Genomic DNA, 21,960 nt, shown 5'->3' with positions numbered 1-21,960 from the left:
TGTTTCTGCTTGTCCTTCTGTCTCTCTCGTCTATGAAAAGGAGATGGAGTATATATATTCCTGTTAGGGTCACTTTTGTCTAAGGGTCTATTCTTTGCGACCCCATGGACTCCAGCCCGCCAGGCTCTTCTGTCCATGGAATTCTCCAGGCAAGAATATAGGGGCGGGTAACCATTCCCTTCTCCAGGGGATCTTCCCAACACAGGGATGGAAGGCAGGTCTCTTGTATTGCGGGCGGATTTCTTACCGTGTGAGGCACCAGGGCAGCCCCTTTCTATGACATTCGCCACAGAGTTCTTGATCTGTTCCTAAAGTTTTCACTGAGAGGTCTGGGAAACGAGGAGCCTCTTACAATGTTTGAAATCAGAATTTGATTCCCAGGGTTTGTACCAGGAGTTGGGGCGTTAGTCTAAGGTGGAGGTGCAAAGAGTCCCTGGACCCAGACTGTGGCGTGTCCAACCCCTCACTGCGGATCCGGCTTGCTGCTCACCAACTTGCTCCCCACAAGCCCCTTCAGCTCAGCCACTTCCCCGTTAAGTTGGCAAGCAGTCAGACCGTGACAACTTGGGGACCCTCCTGCTCAGAAATTTTCAGGCCCCAGGGATTCCTTGTGAACCCCTTCAAACAATCAAAGCACTTCACCTCGGTCTATTTCATAGTCTGTGGCACTAGGAACCTTTACAAGTGCTGGACCCAAACCAGCCACTTCTCTTTCAGAAAATAGGTTCATTTTAGCAGGTGCTTTTGACTGGAAGCTTTATCATGGCTTGAAGCGACAACACATGTGGGAAGTTTTGTGAAGGGCATTTCTCATTCTGGGGATTCCAGTGCCTCTTTAATCAGGAGCTGTCAGGCCTGATGATAAAAGTCTTCGCAGGTGAACAGCTTCATGCCTTCAGTGTCCTTGTTAACTGCTCTGGTAGCTCAGGGATTAACAGAGACCAGAAGATGCCATTGGCCGCCATCTGATTGGGCTCTATACCTAGAAAATCATCTGAGTCTGGGCACTTTGCTCTGCTGCGTTCAGTGTCCATGAGCTCTGGTGTTGCATTGACATCTCTAGGACCCAGGTTTAGAATTAGCTTACTCTTTGAACAGGGGTGTAGCTGTAATTTAATTTTTAATGTGAAAAGCAAATAAGGATATGACCTCAGACGTGTTACATAATGTCTGTGAGTCTCAGTGTCCTGAGTATGCTAGGGTATAGAGATGAAGAGCCTAAATTCCAGTCCAAATGCTTCCATCTGAATCCTTGTTTCACCCCGTATGTCTTGAGCAATTTTAAGTAAGTTTCCTAACTTCCTAGTCTCCGTTCCTTATCTGTAAATAGAATGCTGTCTCCCAACAAAGGAGAAAACGAGATGAAAACCAACAAATGCTGACTGAACCCATTAGTACTTACTCCCTAGGAGAACTGCAGGAATTGTTGCTATAGTAGCTACTTTTTGTTTTTTGAATACATGTAAATGCTAGGCAAGAAGGACATGATATAAATGTGCTAATTAGATCTTATTAAATGATAATTCCTGATGAACGAATATAACCTGTTCTAAAACACCCAGCACCATTTCCCAGCTTTATCCATATTACAACATGCTGTCTTGAGCAATTCCATTCCCAAGCTTAGAAATACCTCCTTCAGTTCTGAAGTTGCCATGGAGGCTATAGTCACAGAAGTCTGTGTATATAAGAAATGCAAGGAGCCTCGGAAAGTCAGTTCTGTAGATATGGTGGTGTGCACCATCTCTGTAGGGAAGTTTATTTTTCCCAGAGCTTTGATGTTTAATGCTAACCTGTCATTGTCAGCCTCCAGCCCAAAGAGCCCTGTGGGCTGGGTTTGAAGTTCTTGGTGGTAGTGGTTTAGTCACTCAGTCGTGTCCGACTCTTTGCAATGCCACGGACCACAGCCCAGCAGGCTCATCTGTCCATGGGACCAGGCAAGAATACTGGAGTAGGTAGCCATTTCCTTCTGCATGGGATTTTCCTGACCCAATGATCAAACTGGGGCCCCGTACATTGCAGGCAGACTCTTTAACCAACTGAGCTACCCAGGAAGCCGGCTTTGAAGTTGAGCAGCAGGCAAAGCTGGTTGGGGGGGAGCTGGGCCCTTGTGGGGGAGGATGATTGGAGTGTAGAATGGACATGTTTCAAGCTCCATAGCTAGTCCTGTGAAGAGTGAGTGCGTATGGAACCCAGCCGCAGCGGCCCAGTCAGACCCCATCAGCTAAGTGTATCTTAGAGCGTCTTTAGATCTGCCTGTCGGTCCAACCGTGGGGAATGCTGTCTCCTTGCTGCTCACTTCTGGCGTGTGTCTTATAGGCACGGGTAGTGATACTCACTTTGAGCTTGCTACAGGTGTTGATGAGATAGAGGAAACATGCCCTGTCCTGACAGGATATCAGAGGAATCTGCTATCAAAGGAATCTTTTGCTCAATTAGACTTTTAATATCCATTTGGTTCAGGGCCAAGTCGGGTCCTATTTGTTCAACTAATTCCCGTGATCTTTGTCTTGTGGTCACTTAGACTGGCCAGTCTGCTTCTGAAAAAGACTGCAGAAAGTACCTTTTAGGAATTTGCGAAGTAGACCTTGAAATCACTGAGATGAATCCCACAAACCCCATAGAGGACTCTGAATCCCAGTGATTCCACCATAGAAGAGCATCTGAGTTAGCTCTGGGTTTGGAAACTCTTGATAGAGTCAGGGAAATTAAGTAATTTTGCCCAAGGCCACCTAGCTAATAAGTGGAAGAGCTGAATTTGACTCAGATCTGTTTGATTTAGAATCAAGCCATGCTCTTTATAACCATAGTCCTGTGAGGGCCTGGTGCACAGTTGACCCACTGGGGTTATACCCAATTCCTCTTTAAGGGCATGGCTTATTTAGTAGATAGATTATCCTTGCCTTCTTTCCTGTATTGCTAATATGTTTTTGGATGGTACCACAGTGCAGAGAATGGAAAGAAATGGAACAGAAATCTATTTCTGGGCTTCCCTTATGGCTCAGTGGTAAAGAATCAGCCTGCAATCCTCCCGAGACATGGATTCGATCCCTGATCTGAGAAGATCCCACATGTGGTGGAGCTCAAGCCTGTGTGCTGGACGACTGAGCCTGTGCTCTGGAGCCCGGAGCCACAGCTGCTGAGGCCTCGTGCCCCAGATACTGAAGCCCACACTCCCTGGAGCCCAGGCTCTGCAACAAGAGAAGACGCCATAGTGAGAAGCCCTCGCTCATGAAAGCTAGAGGGAAGCCCAAGCGGGAACAAAGACCACAGTCATAAATAAATAAATAAGTACAAATTAATAAACACACACACACTCAGAGTCAGAATTTCCACCCAGTTACAAAAGCACTAGTTTCAAAAAATGAAAGAAAATCTATTTCTGAAAATTTGATTCTTAGTTACAGGGTGTTCTCATTTTATAATCAAAAAAAAGAAAACATTCACCCTTGAGACTCTCCTTTGCTACTCCTCTCCAAAACCTGATGCTTTGACTATTCCATTAAGTAACTTGCACAAGTCTCAAAGCTAGTAAGCAAAGTGGGAATAAGCTGCTCGGTACTGAGTGGGCACAGAGAGACCGTGTTAGAGCAGATAGAGGCTGCAAGAGGCACCATCGTGTGAACATGTGGTATCACAGGAAAAGCAAACAATTGCCAGTGGAAAGACGAGCAGCTGAGATCCAGCAAAGCTTCACGATTTGCCCAATGTCAAGAATTACACCTTTAGAATATCCATAATTTACAGTCCATAATTAATGATATATTTGTTAGAACACATCTGAGGTATTGTATTGATCACTTTGATGACTCCATTAGCACTTTCAACGAGAACAACACAATTTTGTCTACAAGTCTTGCTGTGCTTTGGGAACCAGGTACTGGACTTAGGACAGTGATAGTAATAGTAGCTAACATCTTTTAGACACTTATTCTTACAATTATCTGTGCATCCGTCATTTTTAATTTCCCAGTAAAATAGCTGGTTAAGTGGTAGTGCTGGAACTTAAAACTTGGTCATTGAATCTAGCACCTAGGTTCCTAATAGTTTTGCTCTACTTCCTGCAATTCAGAAATATAATACTTCAGATGTAGTCTAGTAAATATAAATTATAGATATTCTAAAACTGTAATACTTGACATTGGGCAAATCATGAAACCTTGCTGGATCTCAGTCCCCATGTTTAAAATGACAATTGTTTTCCTGTGATGTCTCCTGCATGCAGCGTCTCTTGTTCTTTCAGCTCTGATATGGTCTCACTGTGCCCAGCTGCTTCCCTGGTAGCTCAGCTGGTAAAGAATCTGCCTGCAATGCAGGAGACCCTGGTTCAATTCCTGAGTCAGGAAGATCCCCCGGAGCAGGCATAGGCTACCTACTCCAGTATTCATGGGCTTTCTTGGTGGCTCAGATGGTGAAGAATCCACCTGCAAAGTGTGAGACCTGGGTTTGATCCCTGGGTTGGGAAGATTTCTTGGAGGAGGGCATGGCAACCCACTCCAGTATTAACATGCCCAGTTAGTATGTAACAGCTTATTCCAACTTTACTTACTAGCTTTGTGACTTGTGCAAGTTACTTAATTTCTGTGCCTTGGTTTCCTGTCTAAAACTTGGGGACAACGGCAAACCTTGCATCTTAGAATTAAAAGAATGAGATGGGTTAATTCGTATAAAGCTGTGCCTGAATGTTAGCTATTACTCTCGTTTTTTTAACTGTTATTGCAAACTTCTTTCACATACATTTTCCTGCTTGTTCTCAGCAGGAGGGTATAGACAGAGCAGGTGGTATCAAACCTATTTTATATTAGATCAAGAGTCAGACACCCAAGATCACAAGAGCTCTCATGTAGCAGAGGAGAGCAGGAACAGCAGGTCTGTTTAACTCCATCTTTGATGCATATATTTGAGAAAAATGACCAGATCTGTGGGTCATCGGAAAACTCTATTCCAGATTTAACAAATACAGTAGAAAATAAGGTTGGCAGGTGATGTAGAGAATCCTTCTCTCCCATGTGAAAGTTTCAAGGCAAGACTCTCCTAAGTAATACATTCCCCTAAATAGTTAAAATCCAACACGTAGGAAAAATATTTCCCCGCAGGGCATATCTGTCCACCTAAGCCATGTGACGGAGCCCTGGAGGACACAAATTGTCCGACAGGCAGAGGAGCAGTGGGAGGTAGCCCCGGTCTAGAGGCCAGAGCCCAGAGCCCCGGTAGCCCTCAGAGTCGTCTGGGTCACCGTGCCCTCTCATTTCAGTGTCTGCAAAGTGCTTCCACATTGTAAAATTCAACTGAGGGAAGGGTTTGGGACTTGACCTCTCTTCAATAGAGACTTCAACTGAGACTTCCCTGGTGGCTCAGACGGTAAAGCGTCTGCTGGCAATGCGGGAAATCCCGGTTCAATCCCTGGGTTGGGAAGATCTGGGTTCAATTCCTGGGCTGGGAAGATCTCCTGGAGAAGGAAATGGCAACCCACTCCACTATTCTTGCCTGGAGAATCCCATGGACAGAGGAGCCTGGTGGGCTACAGTCTATGGGGTCACAAAGAGTTAGACGCGACTGAGTGACTTCACTTTCTCTTCAATATCTTTTTTTTTTAAATTATTTATTGGCTGCTGTGCAGGCTCTTCACTAGCTGTGGTGAGCAGAGGCTACGCTCTGCTTGCGGGGCATGGGCCACCGTGGTGGCCTCTCTTGGGGGGCCAGGTTCCAGGGCAGAGGGCTTTAGTGGTTGTGGCCCCGGGGCCTGGAGCTCAGCCTCGATAGCTGTGGCCCCCGGGCCTAGTGGTCCTGCGGCATGTGGGATCTTCCCGGATCAGGGATTGAACCCATGGCTCCTACATTGGCAAGTGGATTCTTTACTACTGAGCCACCAGGGAAGCCCTTGTATATCTCTTTCTAAAAGACAAATTCTCCAGGAAGTTTTAGATGAAGTGTCTTAAATATTAATGCGATGGATCTGAAAACGTAGAGAGTGCTAAATTTGGCAACCACCGTGTCAGGCAAAAAAATAAAAATGCATGGCAAGTCTGGGCCATGTTCTAGTGGGCAATTATTGTCTTGTTTCTAGCCTGGCTAATTACAGAGTTTCTAAATACCATGTGGGTTCACGTGGTATGTGCTTACAAGTAAATAATATGTACATTGAACAGAACAGTGAACTTTCGACATGAGGTGAGGGCTGGGTGGGGAACACACCTCAGGGCTTCTTACAAGGAGGTCGTCAGACTCTCTGGGCATCACAGACACATGGGCGTTAGGCCTGTGGGACACGTTCTCTAATCTAGGCTTTAGAGGACTGGTTCTGACAGTGGGCACAGAGCAGCCTGACTGAGGAGAGCTAAAATGCTTGAGAGGAGGGAATGTGGGGAGCAGCTCCTATGTGTGTGTTTGATTTCTTCTGCGAACGTGTCTACTAAATGCCTGGTGCTTCCCTGGTGGCACAGACAGTGAAGAATCTGCCTGCAATGCAGGAGATCCGAGTTCCATCCCTGGGTCAGGAAGACCCCCTGGAGGAGGGCATGGCAAGCCACTCCAGTATTCTTGCCTGGAGAATCCCATGGACAGAGGAGCCTGGCGGGCTCTAGCACATGGGGTCAAAAAGAGTCAGAATAATACACACACACATGCACACACACACACGTGTGTGTGTTAGGCACTGTGCTGGGTGGGGAAACAAGAATAAAGACTTGAACAAGACCTTAACAAGTTCATGGTTTAGTGGGCACAATAGCGTGAAAGCAAATACACTGTAATGGTGGGTAAATTGTGTTGGTAAACATGACTCCATTCTCTGGTGATACAGAAGGGGTCCTGTCCTCGCCACTTCCTTCCTTGCTCTGAGATTAAGCCTGATCAGACTAAACAAAGCCTCTGGCGAGGGTGATTTCCTGAGCTCTTTCCAAGCACCAGTGACTCCCTGGGAGGGACTTCAAGGCCACACACCTTGAGACAAAAGTTCATCCTCTGGCCCTTTTTAATTCTGTCTCCTGAGGAACTCATGCATTCCTGTGGCTTTAAACTCTGTGCTGATGACTCCCAAACTGTGCTTATAACCTTGCCTTCTCATGAGCTTCAGACCTACAGTTTCATCTTCCTACTGGACATTGCCTTTATGATATCTCATATATATTGCAAGATCAATATGTCATAGCCAAGTTGCATAAAAAGGCAAGATGGCTTGTTTTCTCTAGTAATAAAGTAATATATGCTCAGTGTAGCAAATATGGAAAGTATAAAAGAAAAAACAATACAACAGCAAAGAATATAGATGTCATCCCTCTTAATGAAAGTAGTAAATGATGTCTTTGTAAATCTTAGCCAGATATATCTCTCCACATACTGATCTTCTTAGTGTACTGAACTATACTGCTTTTCACTCAGTCACTAAGACCTGAGGCCCCTGCCATCTTTTCTCCTTCTCTTCTGAGCTTTACATGCTCTCCCTCTCCAGGTCAGATGGTGATTATGTCTCTCCGGGGCCAGCGCTGTTACTGCCTGTCCTGCTATTATAACCGCCTGGCTAGTTCTAGCCTCCCCCTCCTCCGGCTCTTGTGTGGACTAAGGTCAAGTTTATCTTCCCAGAATATCGCTTTGTGGGTCTTCATTGCCTGCAGATTATAAACATCATGGTGAAAGGAACTAAAGTCCTTGGGATGAGATGATTGGAAAGATGATGACTAGAAAGAGGACAGATTCTAAATTTAGAGCTGTTGAGGGAGAAGTTAATGGGGTCAGAAGTGAGTGGAGTCCTTGAGGCCTGACCTGATCAAAAGGAAACCCGGGATCTGTCTCACTGTGGACTTGTCAGAACACAATTACCCTCTGTGAGGGTCAAAATGATACTTAAGTATTTTGTTTTATTTTAATGTGTTTACTTTAAAAGTCATTTTACAATATGAGAATTTGAGAAGTATAAGATCCTGCCTGGGAAAATTTGTTCATTCATTTGATAAGCACAGGGTTTTTAGGAGGGAATGAAATAGGCATTGGTATGGAATCTGATATTCCACAGGGGACATAAAGTTATTTAAATATAATCATGGAGATGGTTACTGACTGTTCTGATAAGTCTCTGAAGGAGAAATGTCAGGTGCTAAAGAAAGTCAAATCATGGCCCCTGCCATTGCCATGGTTGGAGGAGAGGGCTGTGGGTAGGAGGGAGGTGGTGAGAGGCAACAGCAGACAAATTATGAAAGGGTGCATTTGCTCTGCCAGTGGTTAAGAGTGATCATTCTGTACATTTATCAATTTATCAGAGTAAATCTTTGCAGTTTAAACAGAACCATGATTCTGGCAAATAGGTAATTTCATTTCCAGTTTTATAGGTGAGGAGCCTGGGCCAAGGGTAGGTAGAACATGTGCCTGGTATGCTGTAGGTGCTCAGTAAAAGTGGGTTTGGTGTTAAATGTCCAGTGGGGTTGATACTACAGTCATTGCTCAACTGAAAAATTTTGAGGAGAGTTGTCTTGTGGTATGTTTAGACTTGGTTGCTCCCTCTTCTTGAGAATTAACTTTGGAAAACCCTGCAAAGCTTTCAACCCATTGATAATCTTTTTAACATTGCATTCTCTTTGATTCTGGGATGGACCTTCCCAGATGGATATGGTGGCCCTACTGCTCCTTGGGTGGAAATAGGTTTATTCTGTGAAGGGAAGATCCTCATCTTCTAGGTGGGGATACTAGAGTAGTCTCCATCAACTTGACAAGGTCAAGTCTGAGACTCTAGCCTGGAAGTCCAAATTATTGAATTCCACTAACTTTTTCCAGTTGTTTGAGAGCTTGCTTGAGCAGTTATATGATCTTAAATTACTCTCTGAAAATACCTCAGGGTTTAAACTTCACCATTCCCCGCTCCCTTTAGTTCTCTATTCTCAGGTATTAATCCTGTCCTATCTTTTCTGTCTTAGAAAATAGCTCTCTCTTACCCCTCCTTTCAGTAGCCATGTCTTCCTCACAACTCGTCTGAACCACTGCAGCGTTGCACTAAAGCTCATGCCTTCCTCCAGCTTTCCCACCCATCAGCTTGCAGTCCACGAGGTGAAGCTTCTTAACCCGGTTTCTGGCTCCAGTGAGGGGTTCTCCAGTGTGGCATCCTTCAGTGGGTCCTCATCACTTTCCGAACGAGAGACTAAGCATTTTCGCATGAAGTTCAAGGCCTTTCTTGATCTGGTCACTGTTACCCATCCTAGTCCCATCTCCTGTCCCTGTGATTCTTGACCATTCTGGATATCTTACTGTGGCTTCAGCTCAACCACCGTTCCCCTTATACTGTGGCCCGTACAGTCATCTCTGGCTAACTACACTTTCCCCTTTCTTTTCTTAAAGAGCTCCTATAGGCCTCTTGTCATTCACCCGTCTCACTTCCTTCAGGAAGTCTCTTTTGAGTCCAGGTGACTGAGGAAAATACTGTTTATCTGCTCCCATAATATCCCATGCTTACCCCAGATTAGAAGTCCTCTAACACTGCATTGAGATGCTTTTTCTTCCCAATTGTAACCCTAGAGCTTGGTTCTAGTCTGTGTTTAGTGAGTTTTATTCAATAAAAAGTTTCAGTCACTATTTCATCATTGCTCTAAACATTTCTTCAATAAACAAAAGAAACTTTTTGTTTACAAACAAAAGTTTTTCATGCTTCAAAGACTTTAATTTTCTGAACACTAACAGAAAAATGCTTGCCTTCTAGAATTGATAAGTACAGCAATCATTTTTCTTAAGGTGGCATTCCACTTTATTTTTCACCATAAAAACTAGGGAGAGACCTTAAAGAGCTTTCCTAAGAACTGTGCTTCTTCATTCAACAAAACCTTCCTGACTCAAAGTGAAACGTCATTTATTTGGAGGTCAAATGACAAAGCTGTATTTTCCCTTTATGATTTTTGGATAGATTAGATGAAGTAATAAAGGTAATTTTCACAGAGTTAACACCTGTGGGTCGTCAAAACAAATCCTGCATTTTACAGTTGAGGAAGCTGTGCTCTGAAAGGGGGTTGCTATTGATTTCTCAGGCTCAGAGAGCTAGCCAGAGGTAGAACTGGAACAAGAATGATGGCTTCTCTGGTTTATTAGGGATGAGATGTGAGGAATTAAAAAATTCTTTTTAAACACCGGATGTTTTGGCGTTGTCTTAGTCCTGGGGCACATGAATAAATGAATTTAGTAGGTGCTCAGCTTTGAGAGTTCACAATAAAGAGATAAAGAAGAGAAGATGGTGGTATGGCGTTGAGATAAACCAAACGCACCCACAGTTTGGATTCGAAAGACATGCCTGATTTAATTTCCCCAGTGCTCCATTATAGGCTCAATATGTTTATGGACTCCTTCCTCTTCCTTATCACACTCCGTATTTATCGCCTCCGTACCTCTCCTCCTGTTCTTCTTACTAATTCATGTGCCCTTCCCTTTATCTCCACATACCCAAACCCTATCTGATATTTAACACCCGCCTGAAAGGGACCTGTGCAAACACTTCCCTAATTCTCCTTCCAGTGGTCATTCGTCCTTCCTTGAATCAACACAGCTCCACTCCCTCCTGTCTTGTCTCTTTTTAGCAACTTATTAGAGTTCTATTGTACCTCTCCAGATATCCATTCTGGTTTTCAGAAGAGCTTGCTGCAATGATTTGTCTCATGATTTAATGAAATCACTGTGGAGTTAGCCAAGATGTGGAGAAAGAGAAAGTACCGTGGAGGAGAATAAAGCAGAAGCAGGTTTTGGATGCCAAGGCAAGCGAGTTCAGGAAGAGGATAGTCAATCATTTCAAATGTCTGGGAGAAATCGGGATTATTACTTTTTGCTCTGAACTATTATGTTTTGTAGTCTTGTATTATCCTGATTCATTATTTAATCTTTCTTCCTCATCAGCCTTGTGTAAATGTGCTCTCTCAGGAAGGACAATGGACAACTTAGCTTCTTGTATACTACCTCCGCCTATTGGAGATCAAGAAATTATCTATTGTGTGAGGGATTCAAACACATTTCAACCTAATTTATAGGGTGAAGTTTGACAACAAATGATTTAAATTACTTGTTGACAGGACTGTTTTCCCCTTGTAATATAAGGTATTATTAATACCACCATTTATTGGGTGTCAGGCATGGTGCTGTGCATTTTTTATGCAGTATTTTATTTACTGCTCACAAGGAACTGATCTTATAGGTTCTGTCACTAACCTAATCATAGAGATCTAGGCTTACAAGGGCTAAAAAACAGAAAAACACACAAAAGTCTTCAAAAGGTACGTAGAAGGTAAAAGGTAGTGTTGGGATATGAACTGAGATTTTCCTGGTTACGAAGCAGCAGCTATTTTCTAACTGCTCTGCTCTACTATTTCCTGTGAGGTAATATGACAGTGTGATAGTTTTCACATATCAAGGATTAAGTTGCATTTTGAAAATGCATAGTATTTATTTTAAAGGAATATTTTTAACCTTTCTACTTTGGATAGAGCTAAGAATTGAATGAGCTGAATTCTTTGCATACATCATTGCTTAGATCATGGGGTCGGTTTGACTTAATAAGAAATATCTAAATATGCTATATTTAGACAGGAAAACCACAGTGCTTAAGGGACATAGACTCTAGTTTGAAAAATAAAGATAAGAGTAACTGATGCTTGATGGTATTGGAACAAAAATTAAGTCTTGATGGTGGTAGAAGGGTGTGTGTGTGTGTCTGTGCATTTTAAACTTAATAAAAGAATCCTCTAGACTAGACTTAAGAAGCTACAACAGAGTTTCTCAAACTCCTCAGCTCATAGAACCTTTAGTATCAAAGTACAAATAATTTTTTCATGATGTTTTTAGGCCAACAGAAATACTTAAAAGCTCTGTTTTTTTTAAAAGATTTTTTATATATATTCATCAATTTTTATTTTTTATTATTTTTGTAATATATATTTTATTGAAGTCTAGTTGACTTACAAGGTTTCAGGTGCATAGTAAAGTGACTCAATTATACATATACACATATGTTATTTTATAAATTATTTTCCATTAAACTTATAAGATATTGACTATAGTTTGTTAAGTAATTAGCACCAAACAATTTAATAAGTATTATAGCCTAATAATATAATAGTCCTTTGGGAAAAATGGAGGACACAGTGAAAAGAAAATGATTTTTGTTTCATTTTTAGTAGCTATAATTATTTACCATAGGGACATGTGTTGCTTTGGGCCATAGAAGAGCATCTCAAAACTGAGTCAGAGTGGTCACCACCACCCTTATTTCCTGCTTCTTATTGATTTTCACATGATCTTGCTTTTTATCACACAAACTGCAAAAATGCCCGCTTCAAAAAGATATGAGCACATCAAAGGGAATGTAGCACAATCTAATGTTGAAATTGTGAACTGCCTCTATCTAGTAGTTCCTGAGGTGTCTGATTGATCTTGAGCACCACTGCTTGCCTTGAAATTTAAAATTTTCCAGTTGCACCCCTGTGAGTTCACTGAGGCCCCCCAGAGCACCTTGGCACACATTTGGGAATTTTACCTAGGAAGGAATCTGTGAATTATTTAAGAGTGAAACCCTTAGAGTCCAGGGTCCCTTGTGAGTTATTTATAAAAGCATCTTTAAAGAAACTGTGGAGAGGCGGTTCTGAACTGGGGACAGATTTTTTTTCAGAGTGGATTTTGAGAGTGAGCAGGAGTTTAGTAGTCATGGAAAGTCAATGAATTGGATTAGAGATCTTGCTTTATTCAGCCCACTCCTCTCTCTGATGGGGCTCCCTCTCTCAAATAAGAAATCATTATTAATCCTTACTTTATTGTGTAAAGAATACTTGTGTTACCAACTCCATTCTGTTTCGCAAGTCCATTGTGAGCACAGACCAAGAGTTTCTCAGAGTACACGTGCGAGGGAGAGATGGTTGTTGTTAAGTTGCCATGTCCAACTCTGCAACCCCATGGACTGCAGCGTGCCAGGCTTGCATGGCCTTCACCATCTCCCAGAGTTTGCTCAAACTCATGTCCATTGAGCCAGTGATGCCATCCAACCATCTCATCCTCTGTCATCCGCTTCTCCTCCTGCCCTCAATCTTTCCCAGCATCAGAGTCTTTTCCAGTAAGTTAGCTTGTCACATCAGGTGGCCAAAGTATTGGAGTTTCAGCTTCAGCCTCAGTTCTTCCAATTAATATTAAGGGTTGATTTCCTTTAAGATTGACTGGTTTGATGTCCTTGCTGTCCAAGGGACTCTCAGGAGTCTTCCCCAGCACCATGATTCTAAAGCATCAGTAGGGATCAGTATTAGAGGAATTCTACAGCGGGCTTGAGGAGACTACAGTGTAACTGGGGACACAGTCTGCAGAGTTTGCGGCACGCCTGATTGGACGGGCAAGCCAGTGGTGCATTGTCAGCGCTGTCTGATATTGCGGAGGAAAGAGCTGAGCCTGGGGCCAAGTAGTCAGAAAAAGCTCCAAGGAGGTAGGGTTTGGTACAACCTTGAAGAACAGGTAGGATTTAGTTAGGCAGAGAGTCAGAGATGGTGTATGTTCCAGTGAGGATGGGAAGGCCGTGGAATGGTGAATGAAAGGAAGAGGCAGAACTTAGTGAGCCCAGCAAGGCATAGTTTGGGGCAGGACCCAGGCCGTGGTCTGAGGATTAGCCTTTGACTTGTAGATCAAGCTGTGCAACCTTAAAAATCCCACAGGAGCCCAAGGGGGAAAGTAAATGGACTCTTTTCTCTGCCTGGCAATCACATGTTCATCTTTCCTAAGGTCATCTCTGAAAAAACTGGTTCTCACTTCTGGACCACTCATGCTTCTGTTCCCTGTTTCCCTAGGAAATGGGCATAAAAATTCCCCTGAATCCTGGCTCCCATTTTGTTTCTCTGCAAAATTTCACGTACAGCTCGATGGTTGTATAAAAATGAGGCTGTGTGTTGAAGAGTATTTTGAGGCAAAGAAACAATCATGGGATCCTATGTAAGCATGTATAAGAGACTTAAAAAAAGTGGATCAATAGCAATGATTTACTTTAAAATAAAATTATATAAATTTCATTGAATTCCAAATAGTTTGTTATAATTATTTGAATAAAATGGATATAGATACATATAAATTTAAGGCAGTTTTATCTAACAATGTGAAAGGAATAGTATCTTAGCCACCTTTTTTTTTTTTTTTTTTAACGTTAAGATTGAGTGCTTGGCTATGGAAGACAGATTGGCAGTTACTTACAAAACTAAATATATGCTAACCATATAATCCAGCAATTGTGCTCCTTGGTATTTACCCAAAGGAGTTGAAAAATTATGTCCACACAAAAACTACACACAGATGTTTATAGCAGCTGTATTCCTAACTGCCAAAAGGTGGGAGCCACAGAGATGTCCTTCTGAAGGTGAATGGTCGGGGCCCCCCCAGTGGCTGAGCTGTAAAGAATCTGCCAGCCAACGCAGGAGACTCGGGTTCGATCTCTGAGTCAGGAAGATCCCCTGGAGAAGGAAATGGCAACTCACTCCAGTGTTCTTGCCTGGTAAATCCCATGGACAGAGGAGCCTGGTGGGCTACAGTCCACAGGGTCACAGAAGAGTCAGATGCGACTGAACGCACACACAGGTGAATGGTTCAACTGATACATCCGGATAATGGAATGTGATTCAGCACTAAAAAGAAGTGAGCTATGAAGCCATGAGAAGACATGGAGGGAACCGGAATGTATACTACTAAGTGAAAGAAGCCAATTTGAAAAGGCCGTACAGTATGTGATTCCAACTCCATCACATTCTGAGAAAGGCAACACTATGGAGACAGTAAAAAGAATAGTGGCCGCCAGAGGTGGGGTGGGGAGAGGGGTGAAATAATGGAGCACAGAGGATGTTCAGGGCAATGAAAGTACGCTGGATGGTACCGTAATGATGAATACATGTCATTAAACATTTGTCCAGTGACATAGAATATACAACACTAAAAATTCACCCAAAGTAAACCATTGAATTTGAGGGATTATGATATGTCAGTTCACCAATTATAACTGTTAGTGTATCGCTCTGGTGGGTGATATTGATAACAAGGGAAGCTATACATATATCGGGGCAGAGAGTATATGGGAAATCTCTATACCTTTCACTCAATTTTGCTGTGACCCTAAAACTGTTTTCAAAAATTTAAGTCTCAGTAATGATAAAAAATAAACAGGTAAAGAAGACTGAGTGCTTGGTACTGATCAGCTCAAATGAACTCAACATAGTAATTCATAAAATATTGACCACAGATTTCTGCATATTCTGAGTTTTCAAGACATTCCAATATTTGTATTTATCTTCCAATTTGTAACTGTTGGGAAATTGTTCAAATTGCTTTAAATCTTGTGTGGGTCACATAACATGTGAGCAGCCCAGTCTCCCATTTTGGCACCTGTTTTGGGTAGCAGTAGATTTAATTAAGCAAATCATAGAGTGACAACAGGGCTTTGGATGGTAACTCTGGCGGAGGTGTACAGAAATTAAAATACAAGTAAATCTACAATCCTGACCACCTCGGCCCTGCAACTTCAGATTCACGTATCCAGCTGCCTACTCACCACATCTGCATAGCAGACATCTCAAACCTAACATGTCAAAGTCCCAGTCGACGTCCGTAAAACCTGTGCCTCCCAAAACCTGCTCCATTTCAGCTAATGGCAGCTCCACACTTTCAGTAATTCAGGTCAAAATCTTGGTAGTCCTGCCTGGGTCATCTCATAAGTTATAGTTCACCTATCTTCTCTACCTCCAAACTTATCTGGAAAATGGCCAGTCTAGACCATCTTCACCGCTGCCCCTGTGGTCAGCATCACTATCTCTTGCCTGGACTGTGGCTTCCCCACTTCCAGCCTTGACTCCTGTGTGTCATCCCTCAATGCAGCATCCATAGGTATCCATTTACTTCTATCGGTTCACGGTTCCCATCTGTGCAGTCTTTCAGAACTTTCCTCTTTCATCCGGAGCAGGTAGCCTCAGGATAATGGCCTGAAACTGTCAACAGTCTGGATCCTGTGATCCGCCTGCCTCGTCACACATTCTTCTTCTCCTTTCTCAGCTCTCTCCAGCCAACCGTCTCCTCATGTTCTCCACACGCTTGCCAGACCCTTCTGAGCCTCAGCATCTTTGTACTTGCCGCTCCTCCTGCCTGAAGCCCTCTTCTCCTCAACATCCTAACGGCTTGCTCCTTTACTTTTTTTTGGTCTTTACTCAAATGATACCTTCTCACTGAGCCTTCCTTTTCCATCTTGCTTTGCTTTACCCTGGCCTCTTGTGGCTCAGCTGGTAAAGAATCCGCCTGCAATGCGGGAGACCTGGGTTTGATCCCTGGGTTGGGAAGATCACCTGGAGAAGGGTAAAGGCTTCCCACTCCAGTATTCTGGCCTGGAGAATTCCATGGACAGTATAGTCCATGGGGTTGCAAAGAGTTGGACACGATGGAGCAACTTTCACTAGCATACTCAATTCTCCTTTGCTGCTTTATTTATTATTTATTTGACTGCATTGGTCTTAGCTTCAGAGTGCAGGCTCAGTAGTTGGGGCACGTGGGCTTAGGTGACCTGCGGCATGTGGGATCTTAGTTCCCTGACCGGGGATGGAACCCACATATGTCCTCTGCATTGCAAGGTGGATTCTTAACCACGGACCACCAGGAAGTCCCTGCTTTTCTCCACAGTTCTTTTCACCAGACAATGTAATATTATGTGTATCTTACTGTTTTTGTTTACTGTGGATCTCTTTTTACTAGAATGTAAACTTCATAAGGGCTTCCCTGGTGGCTCAGTGGTAAAGAACCTGCCTGCCAGGAAGGCAACAAGTTTTAATGGTTTTTTTTCCCCTTAGTTGCTGATTTTTTTCATTGCATGTTTCTAGTGCCTGGAAATTCATTGGCATTCAGAAATTTTTGTTAGATGAATGAAAATAGTAAAGTGGTAGGACACAACTTAAATAAAGTGATTTCAGTGGGAGTGGAAAGAAAGTGATAATTGCCAATGACATGACAGAGGATGATTGTTAAAGACTTGGTAAGCCTGAAAGTAATCACTGGGAGGGAGTGAAGAGTCAGGGGTTATTTCTTTACTCAGTAAGAAGATCTTGCTGACCACCTACTAGGTGCACGGGTCAGTGTGTGTCAGGGGGCTGCAGAAACTTGGCTCTGGCCAGGGAAAGAGGTTGGCACTTTTGTAGGGGATAATTACCCAAGGTTAATTCTAGAATAGAAGCCTAAGTGACTTGGGAAAATGGTGATTGATTGACACTTTTCTGTCACTGGTTTGGTGGAGCAAAGAAATGAGGAGAGATGATGAAAAAGTTTCAGAACCGCTGCCAGGGGGTCAGATGGGCTCTTGAAAGATGATGAAACCATGCTCTCCAGCAATAGTCTGACTCTGGTCCTTGTCGGTGGGCTTCCCTGCACCTTCAAAACCTGCTTATACCACGGTCAATTCAGTGGCCATTTAATCTGCGTAGCAACTGGATAGGTTTTTTTTTTTTTTTTTTTCTTTTCTCCAGATCCTTCTTCAAAGTTCATGTTTACTTTTGGTTTTATCTACCTGCTTTTCATACCATTTCTCTCTAGAAATAAAGAGTGTACCTTGGTATGGTATACTTTTAACCCTTCTGATTTTGCCATGACCCGCAAAATATATATTTGGAATAAATTGATTCCAAGGGATTATTTCTTAAGATGAGATTATTTCCTAAGATGAGATTATTTCTTAAGATGAGAATCACTGTGAAAGTGCAACATTCCAGTCTGAAATTCATTGCAAAGATACGCACATAACCCAGTTGGAATAATGTTAATTTTCTCCATCGATGAACATCTATTGATTATTTACTGAAAACAAGAGTAGAATATAGAGTAAGTATATTAGTAGGTGGCACTGGCTCATGAATATGAGATAATGCTGTATTTTAGAGGCAGGAAGAATTTTAATTTCAGTTTATTTCTACCACCATACTTGGAGCTCTTACTATATCCAAACAGTGGAGAAATAAACTTCAAATTCACAGCATAAAATGTGACCAGCCTGCTCTCCAGGTTTTGGAAATGCCAAGTTGGAGACAGAAGCATGAAGATACATCACGGTAAGTGTGAATGGACCAGGATAAAGAAAATGCCGTGGGGTCGTGAAAAAGGGAGCCAGGGTTCCAGCCGGCGGGTTGTGTGAGGTTTCAGGGCACACCGATAGGACACACAGGCTGTGATTGAAGGTGAGAGGGGATTTGTGGAAGGAATTCAGACTTTGGGAACAGAGCTGCAATGAAAAAAGGCCAGGAAAGCCAGAGAGTAATGAAGGATGTGTTCTGGGAAGGACAGGTCATCCGGCGTGGCTTGGCTGTGGAGCTTGGAAGGAAGGGATGGGAGAAGAGCTTGGAATGGTAGTTGGAGACAGTCTCCAAATATGTAGTCTTCATTTGAGTGTCTTTTTTAAAGCATGGAACCACATTTTCTTTGTCCATTGTTCTGTCAATGGACATGAGTGTGCCTGTTCAAGGTAGTGATTTCATCTCCTTTATATATACCCATCAGGTGATTTCTTGTGCTGCCAGAACAGCAACTGTCTGAGGACCTGTGTTAGTTATATTTATATTTATTTTAAGGGGAAATGGAGGTGATAATGAGATGCCGAGAACCTCAGGAGCTTTCAGGGGTCCAGATGAGGGCTTGACCTGGAGCAGTGAGAGTGCTGGTGGAACAGAGGGGCAAAGCCAAGAGCCCCTCTTGAACTAGAAGTGCGGGTGGGATGTGGGCTTGAGGAAGCAGCTGGAAGGTGACTTTAGGGACCACTCTGGTGGCGGTGTGGATGATGTTTCTGGGAACCAGCACAGGGAACACAGGGAAAGTGGGAGGCAGGTAACTGGATGTCTTCATGTCGGGGAGGCTGATCAAACGGGGTTGGCCAGAGGCGATAATGAACTTAATTTGGGTGTTTAATTCAGTTCCTTGTTTTACCCGTGAGGTAACTGAGACTCTGAATGATGAAGTGACTAATTTGAGGTCACACAGCTAGTTGGGTATTAGAAAATCCTCTTGTTATTTTTATACCTGTCTAGAAGATTCACTGCTTGGTTATGCTGAGAGCATCTAAATACTACTATTAAATAGTCACCAGGTGAAAAATGTTATTAAATACACACTATAGCAGTGTTGCTGGTGTATGTTTTTATCTGGATCCATGACAGCAAACGGGCCATTGCAGGCTGTTGGAAGAGAGAACCAGGCCTTGATTTCATGGTGTTATCATGGGGCTTTGTGCATGTGTGCTAAGCCTCTTCAGTCGTGTCTGACTCTGTGACCCCATGGACTGTAGCCCGCCAGGCTCCTCTGTCCATGGGAGTCTCCAGGCAAGAATACTGGAGTGAGTTGCCATGCCCTCTTCCAGGGGGTCTTCCCAACCCAGGGATCGAACGCGCATCTCTTACGTCTCCTGCATTGGCAGGCGGGCTCTTTACCACTAGCACCACCTGGGAAGCCCAACATAGGGCTAGCAGGCATGAAAACAGAAAGCAGACTTAGAGATTGGCCAGAACAACTTCATTTTACAGATGAGAGAACTGAGTTTTGGAGAGAAATATAGTTGTATAAGGCTGCACAGGTAACAGGGGATTAAAATGAAGCCTCCCCCTACCCGCCCCACTCCCGCCTGCCATCTTCTGACCCTTCGACTTAGTGATTTATGTGGGAGGGTATCCAGACTCTTACCACATCCATTGTACTAACCTTTGTGATTTGGCTGATTGCTTCATCATTTAATATCCCTTTCAGCTGAAAACTGAATCATGAGCCACGCCTACATGGCTATGGAGTGTGTGTTTATGTTCGACAAGAAATGGGGACCTACGTGGAGAACCAACTCATTTTCAATCTGGGCCTCCAGTATGACACTTCTTGGCTTAGAAGTTCCTTGAGGACAAAAATTCTGTATCTGCAGCACAAATCACAGAACCTGGACCATATCATCTATTCAATAAATGTGTGTCAAATGAGTGATTTGACCCCAGTGGCATTTTTTTTTTTTGAACTATATTTTTTGTTTAAAAAGTAAATCACCTGTGATGGATTCATCAGGTCTCTACTCGGTCCACATGTAGGCACTCACTAAGCATCACATGGTTCTCATTCTTTTCTTAAGAAACAGCGGAGAGGGCTGTCAGCTGACAAAGGCACGATAAAATGAGTGCTGGAAAGCCCTTGGTCTGAGTGTGACCTCTTGCTGGAATGCCAAAAATACAAACTTGCCAAGTCTCCTGGCCCAGTGACCTCCATATACAAAGGTCTTTTCTTTCTAGAAACAAGCCTTTTTCTTCTGGTTTCTGATCTGACACACATACCCTCACAAACTCAAACATACACATACACACAATCCCTACGCAGGTATAAGTCTATGCAGTGTGTGCTTCCTTTTCTTTTTTTTTGTATGGATCCTTTGCCATATATTTGAAATGTAAAATCTTTCTTCTTAAAGGCTGCCTTACTGTACTATGAAAACCCTGGACAAGCAGATTATTGAATAACCCATGACTTTGCCCTTCATCTGATTATTTCTCTGAAAGGGATCATAAGACATCCTGAAAAAGCCCAGAGGCCTTCAGAGTTCCGAGCGATCACAGAGGGCCTTTTTCCCCTGTCTTCCTGAAATGTCATGGCCTCCCTGATCAGTATCAAAGGAAATCACTGTATGCATGAGGATCTAAAACAACAGAAAAAGGAAATAAAAGAAATTTAGAACTCATTTGGGGAAAATGAAAGTTCATCTGTGGGCTTTGGGTCATATGAGGAGTATTATACCACTCTGTTTCATTGACTAGATGATTGTGGGGAATTTTTTAGAGTGCTGGTATAACCCAAGTAAGGAATATTTTAGGACGGTCATGTGGTGGCCCTGGCAAAGTGCTCTTCTTTCCAGTGATAACGTGCTTGAGGACACAGGCTCACACGCTAGGTGAGGAAGCCTTGACCTTCATGTGTTTTCATTAAGTGCTTATGGGTCAGTTCCTCTTACAATCTGCAGTGCTAATGCCAGTGTGAACATGACCTATGAAAGAATTTGGTAACTTGAATTAAAACTCACCGTCACAAAACCTTGAACTCAAATGCTAAGTGTCCTTAGAGGTATGTTGACCTACAGATACATGCCAGGGTCAGCATTTTTTTTAAAGAAAAGTTGGCTTATTCTATACACACTTGACTTTGTTTTAATTTCTGAAACTTCATAAAACTCTGAACATGAACAAATTCCCAAATCACAATAAAATAACTCTGCCTGGTCATACACTTCTGGAATTTGGGGTTCAGAAAACATAAACCCAGCCTTCAGTATCTCCCGTCTTCAGCAATTACCTGTGGACAGAGGTACAAGCAATAGGATTTTTTTCATATTTGTTGATCAGCTCAAATTCCTGTGATAGGCTTTCACAAACTCTGGTCTAGAACTCTGATTTCACTACCTTTGTCATGTTGTCTGTTATAATTTTTAACATGCTGGAGAAAGGGAGGAAAAACTCAAGTTCCAGCTAGTTGCAAGGGACAGTGCTGGGTGCTTTACATACATCAATTCATTTCATCCACATAACAGCCCTGTGAAGTGCATATTATTACTTCTGTTTTGCAGATGAGGAAGGCTAAACTTATTGTGTTTAAGAAACTTGCTAATATTTCATTTAGAAAATTAAGAATCAGAGCAAAACTGATTCTAGCTGATTGGTCTAAATAAGACCAATCCATTTATTTATTTACATATTTATACGTCAGAAGGCTTTCCTTATCCAATAGATTGCAGACTAGTTAAGGGTATAGGTCATCTAGTTCACTGTCATATTCCTAGCAGGTAACTCAGAAACTGGCATCAATGGATGAACATGTGTTCTGTTCAGCTGAGTTGAATGGGACACTCCTGGTACATAAACCCAGGGGAGAGACAGTACAAGACCATGGTTTATTAACTGAGGGTATTCATTGTTGGTAAATAACTATGAGCTTTGGATTCAAAAA

The 21,960-nt window shown here is 42.8% G+C and overlaps 1 protein-coding gene across 1 annotated transcript in view; it reads left to right on the top strand.

Moving 5' to 3' along the window:
• The window catches only part of RAB38 (RAB38, member RAS oncogene family), a 60,742-nt gene that overhangs the window by 1,140 nt on the left and 37,642 nt on the right, over positions 1-21,960 (top strand). The gene's annotated exons all lie outside the window — the stretch shown is intronic.

The sequence above is a fragment of the Cervus elaphus genome, chromosome 2, assembly GCF_910594005.1.
Source record: "Cervus elaphus chromosome 2, mCerEla1.1, whole genome shotgun sequence".
Taxonomy (NCBI): Eukaryota; Metazoa; Chordata; class Mammalia; order Artiodactyla; family Cervidae; genus Cervus; species Cervus elaphus.
Note: the sequence above shows the minus strand (reverse complement) of the source record. Positions and strands in the feature narration are given on the sequence as shown.